The sequence below is a fragment of the Triturus cristatus genome, chromosome 6, assembly GCF_964204655.1.
Source record: "Triturus cristatus chromosome 6, aTriCri1.1, whole genome shotgun sequence".
NCBI lineage: Eukaryota > Metazoa > Chordata > Amphibia > Caudata > Salamandridae > Triturus > Triturus cristatus.
This window is the reverse complement of record NC_140589.1, coordinates 892,471,042-892,485,437: the sequence shown is the minus strand read 5'-3', so window position 1 is coordinate 892,485,437 and position 14,396 is coordinate 892,471,042. Positions and strand designations below refer to the sequence as shown.

Below are 14,396 nucleotides of genomic sequence, written 5' to 3'. Positions count from 1 at the left end.
GAAGCATGATGTGCAATTGGCATCGCTGGGGCGTATATTGGAAGCTTAGCCGTCATTTTACCAATAGTCTGCCAGGCGGCAATAGAGGTGTCTACAGTGTTTATTTCAGTTCGTGGAGTGCCTCTGCGTGTATGTGTAAGTATCCCGGCCAGCGGAATGGGGTGCCCATCCCCGTCTTCCACCGCAACATGGGGTTTTAAGGCATGCGGGTTGTGCCAGTAGTAGGCATATTGTGCCTGTGCACAGAGGTAATATAAGTATAAGTCCGGAGCACAGAATCCACCTTGTGCATAATCCAGAGTGAGTGTATGCCAGCTTACCCTAGCTTGCTTGCCGTTCCAGATAAGCCGAAGTAAATGGGTTCGGAAGGAGTGAAAAAGCTGCTTCGATAATTTAAGCGGAATATTATTGAAAAGATAGAGAAGCCGTGGTAACACGATCATTTTGATAATGGCGATGCGATCGGCCAGGGAAAGAGGCAGAGAGGACCACTTGTCTACTTGAGATACCAGTGCCGTACAGGCTGTGCCACAATTCTCCCTGATAAGAAGTCTCCGGGTCTCGATGCACCCATACGCCCAAGTATTTCACAAGATCTGTAGACCAGATCAGCTAGTATTCCATCTGTGGAGGCGTAGTGATCATTGTTAGGGGGAACAATCACTGATTTATCCCAGTTTATTAAAAGCCCAGAAAACAAGCCAAAGCGGATATATTCCCGTAGAACTTGGGATAGTTTTTTTTGTGGCTCTCGGATAAAAAGCACCATATCATCAGCATATAAAGATATGCCGAAGGGACGATGATTGAAGTTGAGTGCCGATTCTCTGTGACGCTGACGGGTCACACAAGCCAGAGGCTCAATTATAAGGGCAAATAATGGCAGTGAAAGGGGACAGCCCTGTCGGGTGCCCCTGTTAATGGAGAAAAGTTCGGAGGTGAGACCCCCCACTCAGACCCTTGTTGACGGTCCAGTGTACAGAAGCTGTACCCATCTCATAAAAATGGGCGGAAACCCGATTCGCCTCAAGATGTAAAACATATAGCGCCATTCAATAGAATTGAACGCTTTAGCTGCATCTAACATTACTGCAGCAGCCGGGAGATCTGGGGTTAAAACATGATACATGGCAAAAAGCGTTCTCAAATTATGGGACATAGAGCGCTCCGGTATAAAGCCGGATTGATCCGGCAGCATCAGACAGGTCATTAGAGGTTGGAATCGAGTGGCTAGTACTTTGGCTAATATTTTTGCATCTAAATTAATTAGCGACAAAGGTCGATAGGAGTCACATTGGGATGGGGATTTATCCTTTTTCAGTAATGTGATAATTAAGGCCTGCCGTAGAGATGATGGTAAGATGCCAGTTTCATGGGCCTCTGCATAAACCTCTAACAGATAGGGCGTTACAGGTTCGGCGTACTCCTTGTAAAACTCAGCTGTGAGTCCATCTGGACCAGGGGCCTTTTTGTTTGGCAAAGATTGGATCGCTGCTTTGATATCCTCCTCACCAATTGTCTGACTGAGGTATTCACGGTGACTATCCGCCAGCCAGGCGCAAGCAATATCGGAGAGATATTCATCAAGTGCCTCTTCATCCGTGCTCCCACGCGAGATATACAGTTCTGAATAACAGGACCTAAATTGTTCAACTATTCCATGAGGCGTGTAGTGTTCCCCCGGTATGCATTCACTATTTTTGTGATGGAACAGTGTTCAGTTCTGAATTTGATTCTGTTGGCCAGCTGACGTCCAGGTCGGCCACCCTCGCCATATGCATGCGCAACATGATGACGTGATAGGTAACAGGTTTCTGTTTCCGCCATTTTTTAATATTCCATTATCTGTTCCTGAATATGCGCCAATGTAGTAGTGTTTGGATCTGCTGTATAGTCTCGTTCCAGACCTGCTAATGTAGTTTCTATTTTGGAGAGCTGGCCACGTATATCTCGCAATATACTTGCTGTTGTGCTTATACAGACCCCTATCACAGTGACCTTAAAGGCCTCCCATAAGGTGGTGGCACTGTCCACTGTGCCCACATTTATTTAAAAGAATTGTGCTATCGCTTGCTATACGGTGTCATTGTAAATAGGGTCTAGTAGTGCCTCAGCTCTAAAGCGCCAAGGGAACGGGCGGTGTATGGATGTGGGTATACTAATACACAATTTCACCGGGCTTTGATCTGATAAGGTGCGTGGAAGTGGAACGACATCTGTGACCCAATTGTTACAGTCTTCATTTAAAAGCCAATAATCCAGTCTGGACCAAGTATTATGTGCAGGTGTAATGTGTGTGCCCGTCCTAACATCCTCATTGCGTAGGCGCCAAGCATCAACCAGCCCCATCTCTAGCATGGCATCACGTATACATTGAGCGACTTTTATAGTATGTGCCCCCTGCGGGTTCGACCTGTCTTTGGCAGGGTCCAAGTGCGTATTGAAACCCCTTAGAATGGCTGCATCTGGCAAAGTGCGCAACGTTGTAAGCATTCGAAGAAATACCTGTGGTTTGTCTGAAATGGGGCTATAAATGTTAATGACTGCGATCATAGAATGCCCTAGCTTCCCATGGACCAAAGTGCAATGCCCTTCATCATCAACGTATGTTTTGAGTGGTGTGAACTGCAATCCTCTTTCAAACAGAACAAGAACCCCTCTTGCGTAGGTGGAGTATGAAGACGCCAACTTGTACCCAGCCCACTTAGTTGCAATTCTGGTCTCTGAGGATTTGGTAAGATTCGTTTCCTGTAAAAGGGCTATCTGAACCGTGTGTCTGTCCAGATAAGCCAGCACTTGGCGGACTTTTTGGAAGTGTTTAGCCCCCTGACATTCCAAGTCAAACAGGTGTAATTATCGTACATAAACTATAACATCAAAATGATGCTGAAGCGAGTGTCGACTTAAGGCATGCATGACCATAAGAGCAGTTGTATAACGTAATCAGCATATAGGTACAATCTTGTGAAGTAAATCCCCATGAAGAGCAGCGATGCCCCATATCCCCATCTGTTGCAGTAGCTCCCAGGCACCAAAACCATATACAAAAAGACAACAGAACCTAATATAACGGTTGTCTCTGCATGAATCATGAAAGGTGCGACCTCATCTCGTGCAACTGTACGATCACATCGAACTAAATTTATAACAACATTACAGAACCCCCCAACCACTTCAGCACCCTAACATTGCCAAAGCCAAACCCAATACCCACAGAAGACCCCAATAAAAGGGAAAACAGCAGTACAGTAATGTGGGGTATACCCATTTAGGGGGCATCACGACACAACCAACCCCCCAGTAGACAAGGGAGGTGGCCACCGAGTGTCCAGGTATAATACCCGAGCCATCACATTAGTCATTGAGATAAGGGTATCCTTTCAACTAGTCATTATTGTGTGCAAAGAAATGTTTGCATACAGTAATCAAAAAGTGTATAGGAACTGCAGATTGTCTTAGCGCTGCTCTCACAAAGCAAAGGCACTGACGATGAGCCCAGCTGGGTGAGGCCCAGAACCAAAGGCGCATGAGAGAACGCCGGAGCCGGCCCTCCCAACAGCGCTGCAAAAAGACGTTGTCTTATGAGTGCAATAGCGCGCCATTCAGTTTTCGACGTCCGAGGTGGTGGGAGATTGTGTCTTTTTGCGACGCAGAGTTTTGGCGAAGTCCAGGGCCCGTTTGGAATTAGTAAAGATCTTAGCCTTATCTTTAGACCCTATACGGAAACGCGCTGGGTAGAGCATAGCATAAGGGATCTTCTCAGCAATCAGGATTTTCTTGGCCGATTGAAATTCCTTTTGCGCTGCTTGCACTGCTGCTGTAAAGTCAGGGAAGAAGGATAGGGTGTTAGGCTCCTGGGAAGGTACATGCCACTCCTACGTGCATCAGGCGTGGTCCAGCATAGACTACTGGCTGCCTACACAAGACGTTTGTACATGGACTGTACTGATTAAACACTTACCCCGTACGTTATCAGACCATTCCCCGGTATTCCTCAGCATGGCATTACCATCTCGCATCCCCTCCTCATTTCAATGGCGACTGCAGTCGTCCTCCCTGCTGGACCAGGTCTTTTGTGAGAACATTCTTGAAGCTATCGCTGACTATTTTTCACACAACACTGGGTCTGTTCAAACTGTGGAAACGCTCTGGGAAGCTTTTAAAGTGACCATCCGGGGGGCCTGTATAGGTCTTCAGGCCGGAGTACTGAAGTCTTTGCACGGCACTATGACCGCACTTGAACGTGAAATGGGTGATCTCGAGCGCCGATACGATGCCATGGCTGATACTGCTATGTTGGAGCTAATCAAAACTAAAATCACAGAATATAATGATGTGGCTGATCAGGAAATCAGGCATATGTCGCGCCGGAGTAAAACTCGCTACTATGGCGAAGGTGGCAGGCCGGGCAGAGCATTGGCTAGTCGCATAATTGAACCCCACCATAAAACCTGCTTAATCGAGGCAGTCCCTGCAGACGGCACCACGCATTATGATACAACCCATATACTCCAAACCTTTGCAAATTACTATGAGGGGATGTATGCACATCGCCAAGCTGCAGACGAGGCAGAACTCGCGCAATATTTTGACGATGTTGAGCTGGTGTGGCTCTCGCGAGGACAACAAGAGTTACTAATGCATCCTATTACCCTTGACGAAATAAGGGACTCTATTGTCGCACTACCTAATGGGAAATCGGCTGGTACCGATGGGTTGACAGCAGAATTTTATATAGAGTACGAGGATCTGCTAGCCCCTTGCCTCCTTCAGTTATATGGGGAAGCATATGAGACTCAGTGCTTGCCGCCGTCCTTGCGTGAGGCGCTTGTGGTCACATTATTAAAATCTGAGAAACCGCCGGACAGGTATGATTCTTATCAACTTTTATCCTTAATAAATACGGATGTTAAAATTTTTGCAAAGGTATTGGCGAATAGATTGAAGTTACTCCTCCCCGTAATGGTTCTCCCTGATCAATCTGGGTTTGTCCCAACCCGCTCTATGCCTCATAATTTAAAAACGCTCTTTTCTGTAATGCATGTGCTTGGGCCCACCCTGCCGGCAGTTGCAGTACTTTTAGCTGCTGTAAAAGCATTTGATTCTATCTCCTGGTCATATATGTTCGCAATTCTGCACCACATGGGTGGACCATTTATTTTCACCAACTGGATCAAACTGCTATATACCTACCCAGCGGCGCGGGTGAGAGTTAATGGCCAACTGTTGGAGGCTTTTTGTATACAACGCGGCACGCGGCAAGGGTGTCCATTATTGCCCTTGCTCTTTGTGCTCATACTCGAACCACTGGCCTGTATTCTGAGGCAGCACTATGCATAGACAGCACTACATTTTCTTCAACGCCCTTTGGCCGGTCCATGTATGCTGACGACATGGTGTTGTATGTTCGGGAACCTGCTCTGCACCTTGCGCAACTCATTAGGGAATATATCCGGTTCGAATGGTTCTCCGGACTGGGAATCAATTGGTCCAAATCGGTCGTAATGCCCCTCACGGATAACACACATCAAATTGACCTGGATTATCCTTTAACATGGTGCACGGACACTGTGAAATACTTAGGCATATGGCTCCACAGGGACTCGCAGGCTGTTGTACAATCTAATTATGGCACAGCTATCACGCATCTTGAGGGACAGGTCAGCCGCTGGATCAAGCTGCCCTTGTCCTTCGCAGACCGTATAGCGCTAATGAAGATGGTCATCCTTCCGCGCTTTTTGTATTTATTTTTAAATATCCTGGTACATTTAACACGACATTTGTTCGATAGGTTCCGATCCCTCTTGATCACGTTGGCATGGGGAGGTAAAAAAACCTCGACTTAAACAGGAAGTGCTTACGCTTCCTTTTGAACAAGGGGGGTTCACGGCTCCGGACTTTCATCTCTATTACCTCTGCGCACAGGCCCATTACGCCTATTACTGGCAGCAGGACCCAGCTTATATTCCCCATGTAGCGGTGGAGGCAGGTGCGGTACACCCTTTACCACTTAAAGCCATGATAGTCAACAAGCACACGGTATTTGAGAAAGGTGACACTGTGGAGGCTACGTCCTGGACCTGGCAAGAGTTGGGGAAACGGGCACAGAAATTGGCCTTGTATGCACCTGGTATGCCATTATTACACCATTCTGAACTTTCTGTTATGGGAGAAACTGGCACGTTAAGGACCCTTCGTGATATGGCGTTGTTAACAATGGGGGATGCGTTTCCTGGGGGTCAATTTGTAACGTCAGCATCTATAGTTGCCCGGGGAAATGCCACTACTATGCAGCTGTTTGTCTATACTAGACTGCGCTCCGCTTTGCGTGCGCTTTATCCACAGTTTCCTGTAGAACCACCAGCACTTGAAGCGTTGCAACTAATATACTCCGTCACATCTAGAGCCCGGCAGGTTACGAGACTATGTCAAGCATCGCAGTGGGATGTGGTTGTAATCGGTATGACTGCCTTGGCTAAATGGAATGACATGCTCCCTGATCCGCTTTCTGAGGATGAGTGGTCTGAATGTTGCCGGTTGACTGGACGGTTGTCAGCGAATGGTAATCTACGCTTGGTGCACTTTAAATATTTGCACCAACTGTATTATACTCCGGCTCAGCTCTAAAGATATGGGTTGCAAGATGCAGACAGTTGTATACGCTGCGGTGCACCTGGTGCCAATTTTTATCACTTAGCGTGGGAGTGCCCAAGGGTGCACGCATATTGGAGGTCAGTCACACATATTGTACACTGATGGTAGAGATGCCCATAGCATGTACTCCACAGCTCTGCCTGCTGGGCATGGTAGCTAAGATTGGGGCGTCTCGTGGGAAGTTTGTGGCTATGGCATTGCTGTTAGCTAAATGCCATAGCCACAAATGGGTTGGGGGCAGAACTGTGCCTACCACTAAGCTATGGTTACAGGGCCTGGCATACTGTCGGGATCAGCTTACTTGTTATGCTAAGGAACTGCCTGCGGTATCTACACCTTGTGATATCTGGGGCTCACTCACTGCCTATATTAACGGTAACTGATGTCTAATATTTAATCTTTTGGCGAGAATGCTTTGCCACACAATGCACTTTAAATTACTGCCATGTCTGTGTATGTCCGTAATGCCAAATTGTGAAATGTTCTGTCATGCCAAATGAAGTGTATAATCTGTATATGCCTTGCCAATGCTTCAATCTGTATGAATGTATTTTGTTTTTTGCCCTTTTGAAAATGTACATATAAAATTTACATTTTTTTTAAAAAAAAAGGATAGGGTGTTACCCTGGTAGTTGACAGTGCCTTTTTGTCTGGAAGCATGGAGTATAGCGTCTCTGTCTCTATAATTGAGCAGTCGGGCAATAATCTGTCTGGGTGGCACTCCTGGGGGCGGTCGTGCCGCCAGCGAGCGATGAGCCCTCTCCATGATGAACATACCGGATAGTGTGTTATCACCACATAGCTCTCAACATTTCCAAGCGCCCAACATTGGTTGATTCGGGAAGTTCTAAAATACGTACGTTGTTGCGCCGTGAGCGCGCTTCAAGTTCTTCATTCTTGGCTTGGATGACCGCCAGCAGTTGCTCCATATCGGATATTTTCGTCTCGACTTTCTGTAGGCCATCCTCTGCGTTCGAAATGCGTTGCTCTGCTTCACCAATACGTACGCCTTGCTTATCGAGTTTAATTAAGATGCCATCAATTCGACCATTCAGAGCTTCCATATTGTCGTTTATAGATTGTAGACTCATTTGTATAGCGGCAAGAGATTTCTCCAAAGCGGTCGGGCTGGAGTGGCGCTGTCTAATTCTGAGTCCGAGTCATGCTGGGGTTTGCCAGATTTGCGCAACTCAAAGGTGAGTCGCGGTTGATGTTTGTCAGGTTTACTCATTGCAAATAACAAGCCTGTGTGCAGCAGCACAAAAGAGAAACCGTAGAGGCAGAATAGGATGAGGGCTTCACTTGCGCCGGTGTTGCCCAAGCTATCAGCGTAGTAGTATGCTACCGGGTCCTACAAAGACGAATGTGGTGGTGGGGCGTGCCGCTGGACACGCACAGTTCTAGAACATCTGTGTAGGCCGGTGTGCTGCGAGCTTCAGAGGAACAGCAGGTGCCCTCCTTGTAGGAATCACAGTCTACCACGCCTTCGCGAACATGCGGCAATGCAGGTCCTCCTCAGGCCAGCAGATTCAGTAGTAGCAGCACACCAGGCGATGTGACGCACAATATCACTGAAGCATACAATCAGGCACAACCACTGTAGATTGGGGCAGCACAGCGCAATAGTGGCGTCTTTCGCAGTATTAAGGTAGAGCCTTCGTTACACAGGGTGCCGTTAAGTAGTCAGGCAGGAAGATCTCAATCGCCGCAATCGGCGTGCCAGCATGCATCACAACGGGATCCTCAATGCGCACACAGCCTAGCCCCAGCAGTCCCAATAAGCGCTTATGTAGTGTCCCAACTCCTCGTGTTCACTCGATTTTATGGCTGCGACCTGTGTTAGTGGTAAGCAGCGGCCCAGGGTCTCCAATCTTCACCGCCGGGAACTAGCTCCAGTTCACCCCCCCTCGGCGCTCACTACGCTATTCAGGGAGCCTCTGCAGCTTCAACAAGCGCCGTAGAGCGGCTCGCAAGTCACGCAGCTCACCTCACATTCCCAAAGTCTCAGCACACAGACCTCTGACGTTCGCCAGCGGGCCTTCCAGACGGCAGGACGCTAGTGTTCACCGCCTTGGGACCCCACGTCAGGTAACCAAACGATGAATGAGTCAACAGGAGCGACAGCCAGGGGAAGCTTGGTAGTCGCAGCCGCTTCACATCTCCCGGGCTCCAAGGCACTAGGTCGTGGAGGTGGAGGCCGCCATGTTGTAGCGGACGTGGCGTCAGCCACAGTTGCGATTTCTCTCGTCCTGAGCCCTTTTTCGCTCCAAAACCGTCGCAGTTTAATCACCTAATGTCGGGACAGCAGGCGCCGTAGCGTACATAGGCGCGATGGCTTCAGGGGAACAGGATTAATGCAGGTTATGTCGGTGGCCGGCAGAGCCGCGATATTATGCGGCCATCTTGCAGTGCCTCAAGCCATGCCCCTCGTGGTAGGGAAGGTTACAACATGCTCTGGTCGATATTGAGAAACAATGCCTAATGATCTGTGTCGTCTTTTGAGCCCTGGTTCAGATTCCATTGCTCCTTCGAAATGATATTTAAAACTAGTTTTGTAACAGAATAATAAATGATGAGCGAAGGAAGCATTTCAGTCTTTACTTGGATGGATACACTAAGTGTAGCTTTGGTGATAGGGAAGTTTTAAAAGTTTACTATGAAAATGTGTTTTAAATGTAAAAGGAATTATCAAGAGTACTTAAGACTGGTTTTGCTCTTGTAGTTAGGGGCTATTCCTGTCCCAACATTTTTATTTGTAATTTTTTATGTGCAATGATTTTATCAAATCACACAATAATTAAATATATAAATGTATGCATAACTGAATATGGCCCTTTCAGTAAATAGAAGCAGAATCCTGAGGCAGGCAGGCACGCGCACTTAGGGTTAGGGTAGTTCATCCAAGACAGGACTCCAGATCTATAAATAGAAATCACTAGGCGGGTGAAGTTAGCAAGGTGGAGTTTGCAATTTCAGCTCTTCAACACTAATGTGATTCTGGTATTAAAGTTTTTTTCCAGTCACCATAACTGCACATGCGCCACACTATTCACACGTACTATATTGTTCCTACACTAGTCACCGAACACTTAGGCTCAACTCACTGTAAACTTCTCTTGCCATATAGAACACTCATAGGGGATGGAAGCATGAGTCCAGGGGATACTGCTCCACCAACTAAAATAACCATGCTGGAATTCCGAAAGTGAATGAGCATTAAAGAGGTATTTACATTTTGTTTTTATCTTGTCACATTTGCTGTGTGTTCCAAGACAAAGGTCAAATGTCAGTCTAGTCTTCTGCGAATTGCTGCTAATTCTTTTAACACATAGACTGGTGTTTACTTTTATTTCTTTTAGCGCAAAGTGTCAGGATTTTGTAAAACAAACTATGTGACAATCTTGCTGGTATGGGAGGAAAAGCTGAAGGATGTTTTCTTTTAACACATGACAAAACTTAAAAATCTATAAATGAACTGTACAACAAATTTCAAAATAAATAAACAGTTAGGAAAGCATACATACAATACTTATTTCCTAATTCGCAAGTGTTACGGATTCAAAGATGTTAATAGGATGAAACAAATCAAGACCCAATGTCCACACATTTTTAGTAGTGAGCTACATATTTATTTCAGTAAAACTAAATGTCTGAGCAAAGTTAGCTGTCATTTTAATGGAAAATATGTTGTTTGTGAATGACAGCGTGCTACCACACCATGCTTTATTAATATATTTCTGAAAGTGACGTCTTAAATGCAACACTGGCTACAAACTAAACCCTTACCACTCTCCTGCTGAATTGGTGTGGCTCATTTGCAGCACTTATTTCTGTGGAGTTAGAACCTCTTTCAGAGGGCCACGGGGTACACAGGGGCTACTGGGCCTAACTATGGTGGTTGAGGCTTTTTACTCCTAATGTCGCGAGACCCGACATACTATGAATCCTGAGCAACTGGGCTAAGTACCCCTTCTGCACTTGACTCTCAGTGGTAGTTGTGGACGAGCAATCAAAGGCTTCCTCGAGGGAGAAATGTAGATACACGTAAGTGAACACGACTCATAACTCAAAGTGCACACATACGAAAAATAAATCAATGTCCAGTCCAATTGCTACTTTTATAAGAAAAATAAGTATTTTCCTTTTAACTCTAGACATTTACATGAATAATGATATTCACGAGCATTAACACAATCCCCTATTGGTCAGGGCTCTAGTAGTTATCAGGCAAGTTCCTGCCCCACCCTCTTGCTTATTCCGCGGTTGGGTAATTCCCCATTCACGGGTGGCTGCATCCAGGGAATGATCACTAATAGGCTGTACGCAAAAGTTCCCCTTTGACTCTTAGGAATTAGTCAAAATAGTATAAGATGCCACAGCACCTTCCGCAGTGAATACCCTGGGACCCGCAGGCACAGTTAAAGTCTTACCCACCCCTGCAGCACAGAAGCGTTCTGCATTACAGCTGGTGCACTGAGTGCAGGCATTTGTGAGTTCAGATCCACTGGGAGAAGTTGTGATACTTGTGGCACACGGCACCAGGATGACACAGGCTCACTCTCCTTAGAAGCGTCATATGTTCTCTCCAGCGATCAGAGCAGCTCGTGAAGATGCGGTAAGTCAATTTCGCCACAGCAAAGGGTGGGGGAGAGGAGTTGGAATGCGTGAATGTAATCCTTTGGCTCCCGATAGAATCCAACGACGGCACGCTGTCTTCCTCGGCATCCTCCTGGTCCTCAGGGCTCAGTCAGGGCAGATCTCATTGGGCGGGCCTGACCCGCTTGTCTGAAGCTCACTTTAGTCCTGGGCAATGGCTTGAAATCCTAGGTAGATTAGTACCGGCAGACCCTCGTGGCACAGATAGTTGCTGCGATACCTCTGGACACAACAAACACTCCTAGCACACCACGGCGGCCCCTCCTGGTGCATGGGGTCACCCCTCAGGCATTCACGAGTCCTGACATACTAGTCACACAATTATTTCCACAGTGGATCACCTCTAGCACATGGGGTCACCGCTACAAGACGGTATGGTTTTGATACTCCCCGCACAGTGCTTGTTGCATGGCTCAGTCTATAGCGGCCCTCTCCTGGCATACGCAGGTCTCTGAAAACAATCCTGCACACGGGCTAAAACCTGATCGGGGCAAAGCCAAATCTTGACACCTTGCACAGAAAGCCCTCATAATAGGGCTCCCAAATGGACCTCACTCCCTCCAGCACTCTCCTCTTCCTCACAGGGCACACTGGTCTTGGCAAGAAGGAAGGTACTGGTTCTCCAGGGTAGGTGTTCTTGATTTTTCTGGGTGCTGTCCCCTTACCCAGCAGGGAGACTAGCAGGCCTTGGCCCCCAGTCCTGGTCACAGGCAGAAGTCTTGCAGAGCTTCCCTCCTGACACAATCCATCTGTCTGCTTGCAGGTGACAGATTTGGGTGTCTCAACCTCTCCTCCTTATAGTCCTTTTCCAAACACCAAATGTGATTTAGGCTCTGAATCTTTAAAGTTTTATGTAGGGAGTCTGCTTCTTTGGAGTGCATTTCTCCTTTTCTTCTTTCCTCCTGAAAGGATGTCTGTCACAGCAGGCAAGACTCCGAAGCTGATTGACCAACAACACAATTCTTGGGATTGACCAGAGTTCACACCTGGATATCAGCCTTGATGTGATATCTGCATCAAAAGGTTAATCCCAGGTTCCTAACCTTACTCTTTATGACCTCATTATTACCCCCATCTCCTTTCTGGAGATGTGTCCGGGCCCCTTCCTTGTGATCTATCTCTGAATCAAAGCACAACCTTTTGAAGCGCAAGGAAGAGTCCCTTCCTCCAGTGTGTCCCACCCAGCTCACAGGAATGCAGCAACACTCAAGTATGTCTGGGGGAAGAGTCCTTCCCCCTATTACTTCACCAGGAACGCCTGGGCTTCTCAAAATGAAACCCAGGGTCCTCTATGCAATGTAGCAATGTAGGCACTCAGCGTACTTTCACGGCACACCTATTCTCCAGTACTGTTACCTCCATGCATTGTGCCACTACAGACACATATGCATACAGAACACACATTCAGTGTGCACGCACTGCTCACTACTGGAGCCTTTCTATATTATACCAGGATGTGCTATTTACATACACACTGCCAGCACACGTCCACCGCACGTCCACCCAGCTCATGCTTCCATTGTGCACGCACTGCACTACATCTCTTATTAAATGTATGCCCAGCAGGCATAATACAATCAGTACATGCCCTAACCACACATATACTGCACAATACTACTCTATCCCTGTACAGCACCCTTCCCAGATACACATACAACCAGTGCGAACTCACTACTCCCATGCTGCGCAGCACTACACATCTACCTGATGTAGGCCACGGGTGAGATAAGCACAAAACAGCAGAACTTGTAAAAAGTTGAGTGAGCTTGTAGGCCTCACTCCAGGGATACAGGGTAAAAACAGCCCTGTTCACTACTACTGATCACTACACTGTATCCTGCCACCACCACGGTTGTGCGTCTTAGCTACTGGTGAAGATGAGGATAGGCCTTTGGGCATCCCTCCAGTCCAACAATACTGCTATGTGTGAGACAGGCCTATGTCATGGTGCGCACACATTATCCCTGTTCACCTAGGACCCAAAAATCAGCATTAGAGACAGCATTAGAGATCCAGACAACAGTACAGTTGGGCACTCAGGGCAAGGATACAGGTCTTGTACCAGGCAGAGGACTTTTCCGTCCCTACACTTGGATTTTTTCGAATCCCTATGAGTTCAGTGATGTAACATTGATGGCAGCACCGGCACATCAAGTTTGAGTCTTGTTCCAGCACCATTTCAAATACATGGACTCCACTCAACAGCACACCTCACACACCACACTCACAAACAAGCAAGTCACCAAGCACGATTTCTTGTTTTGTTAAGTTGCGCAAGAAGAAGCTAGAATTGTGAGGGAATGCTTCTGAGGAAGACACAAAAAAAGTAACTGCATATCACAAGGCAGCCGAGAACTGGCAGCTCGTGCCATGGGAGTATAAGGCTGTGCACAGCAGTGCATAAGTCAGGGCATTGGAAACTGCAGCAAAGACCAAAAGGCACGTTCTGTTAACTCAAAAGCCCATTCCAGTCCCCAGTATATAAAAAAATCATATATTAAGCGACTTTCTACCTCATATTTTTAAACAAAAACAGAGATAATGAATGTTGATTCAGAGTATTTTGCCATTTGTGTGGTAAATATAGTTGCAGTAATGCTGGCTTAAAATAGAACAGAAAAATCCGCACATACATAATGCAAGCAAATCCTATCACATGCTCACAATTTTCAATTTTTTCGTCTCTTTGTGGCTGTCTCGGTCCTAAAAAAAAACTACATAGTGGTCATGCTCAGAGATACTCCAACAGGCTGGAGACCTACAGCCAATAAGCGCACTCAGTAATCCAAGGCCTTTTCTACTCTAAAGTGCTATTAGTCCCCTATTAATCCCCCACAACATGGCCTGAAACAAACACTGGGAGCTCGGATTCTGTTACCTCCTACGCACAAAGCCTCTCAGTGCATAACTGTAATGTTTTTAACTTTAATCTACAGCTCTGATGCCAGCAAATCGCGAGGCGCCAGCGCGGAACGCAGCCCCCAATGTTCCAACGAGATGCGCAACCTGTCATTTTGTGAGCGTAATCAGCAGTCTTTCTCCCTCGCAACTGCGCCCGCCCCTCCTCGGTTGCCAAGTGCCTTCAT

At 47.0% G+C, this 14,396-nt stretch overlaps 1 protein-coding gene across 1 annotated transcript in view; it reads right to left on the bottom strand.

The window, feature by feature from the left end:
* The window catches only part of TFB1M (transcription factor B1, mitochondrial), a 437,604-nt gene that overhangs the window by 79,469 nt on the left and 343,739 nt on the right, over nucleotides 1-14,396 (bottom strand). The window lies entirely within an intron of this gene.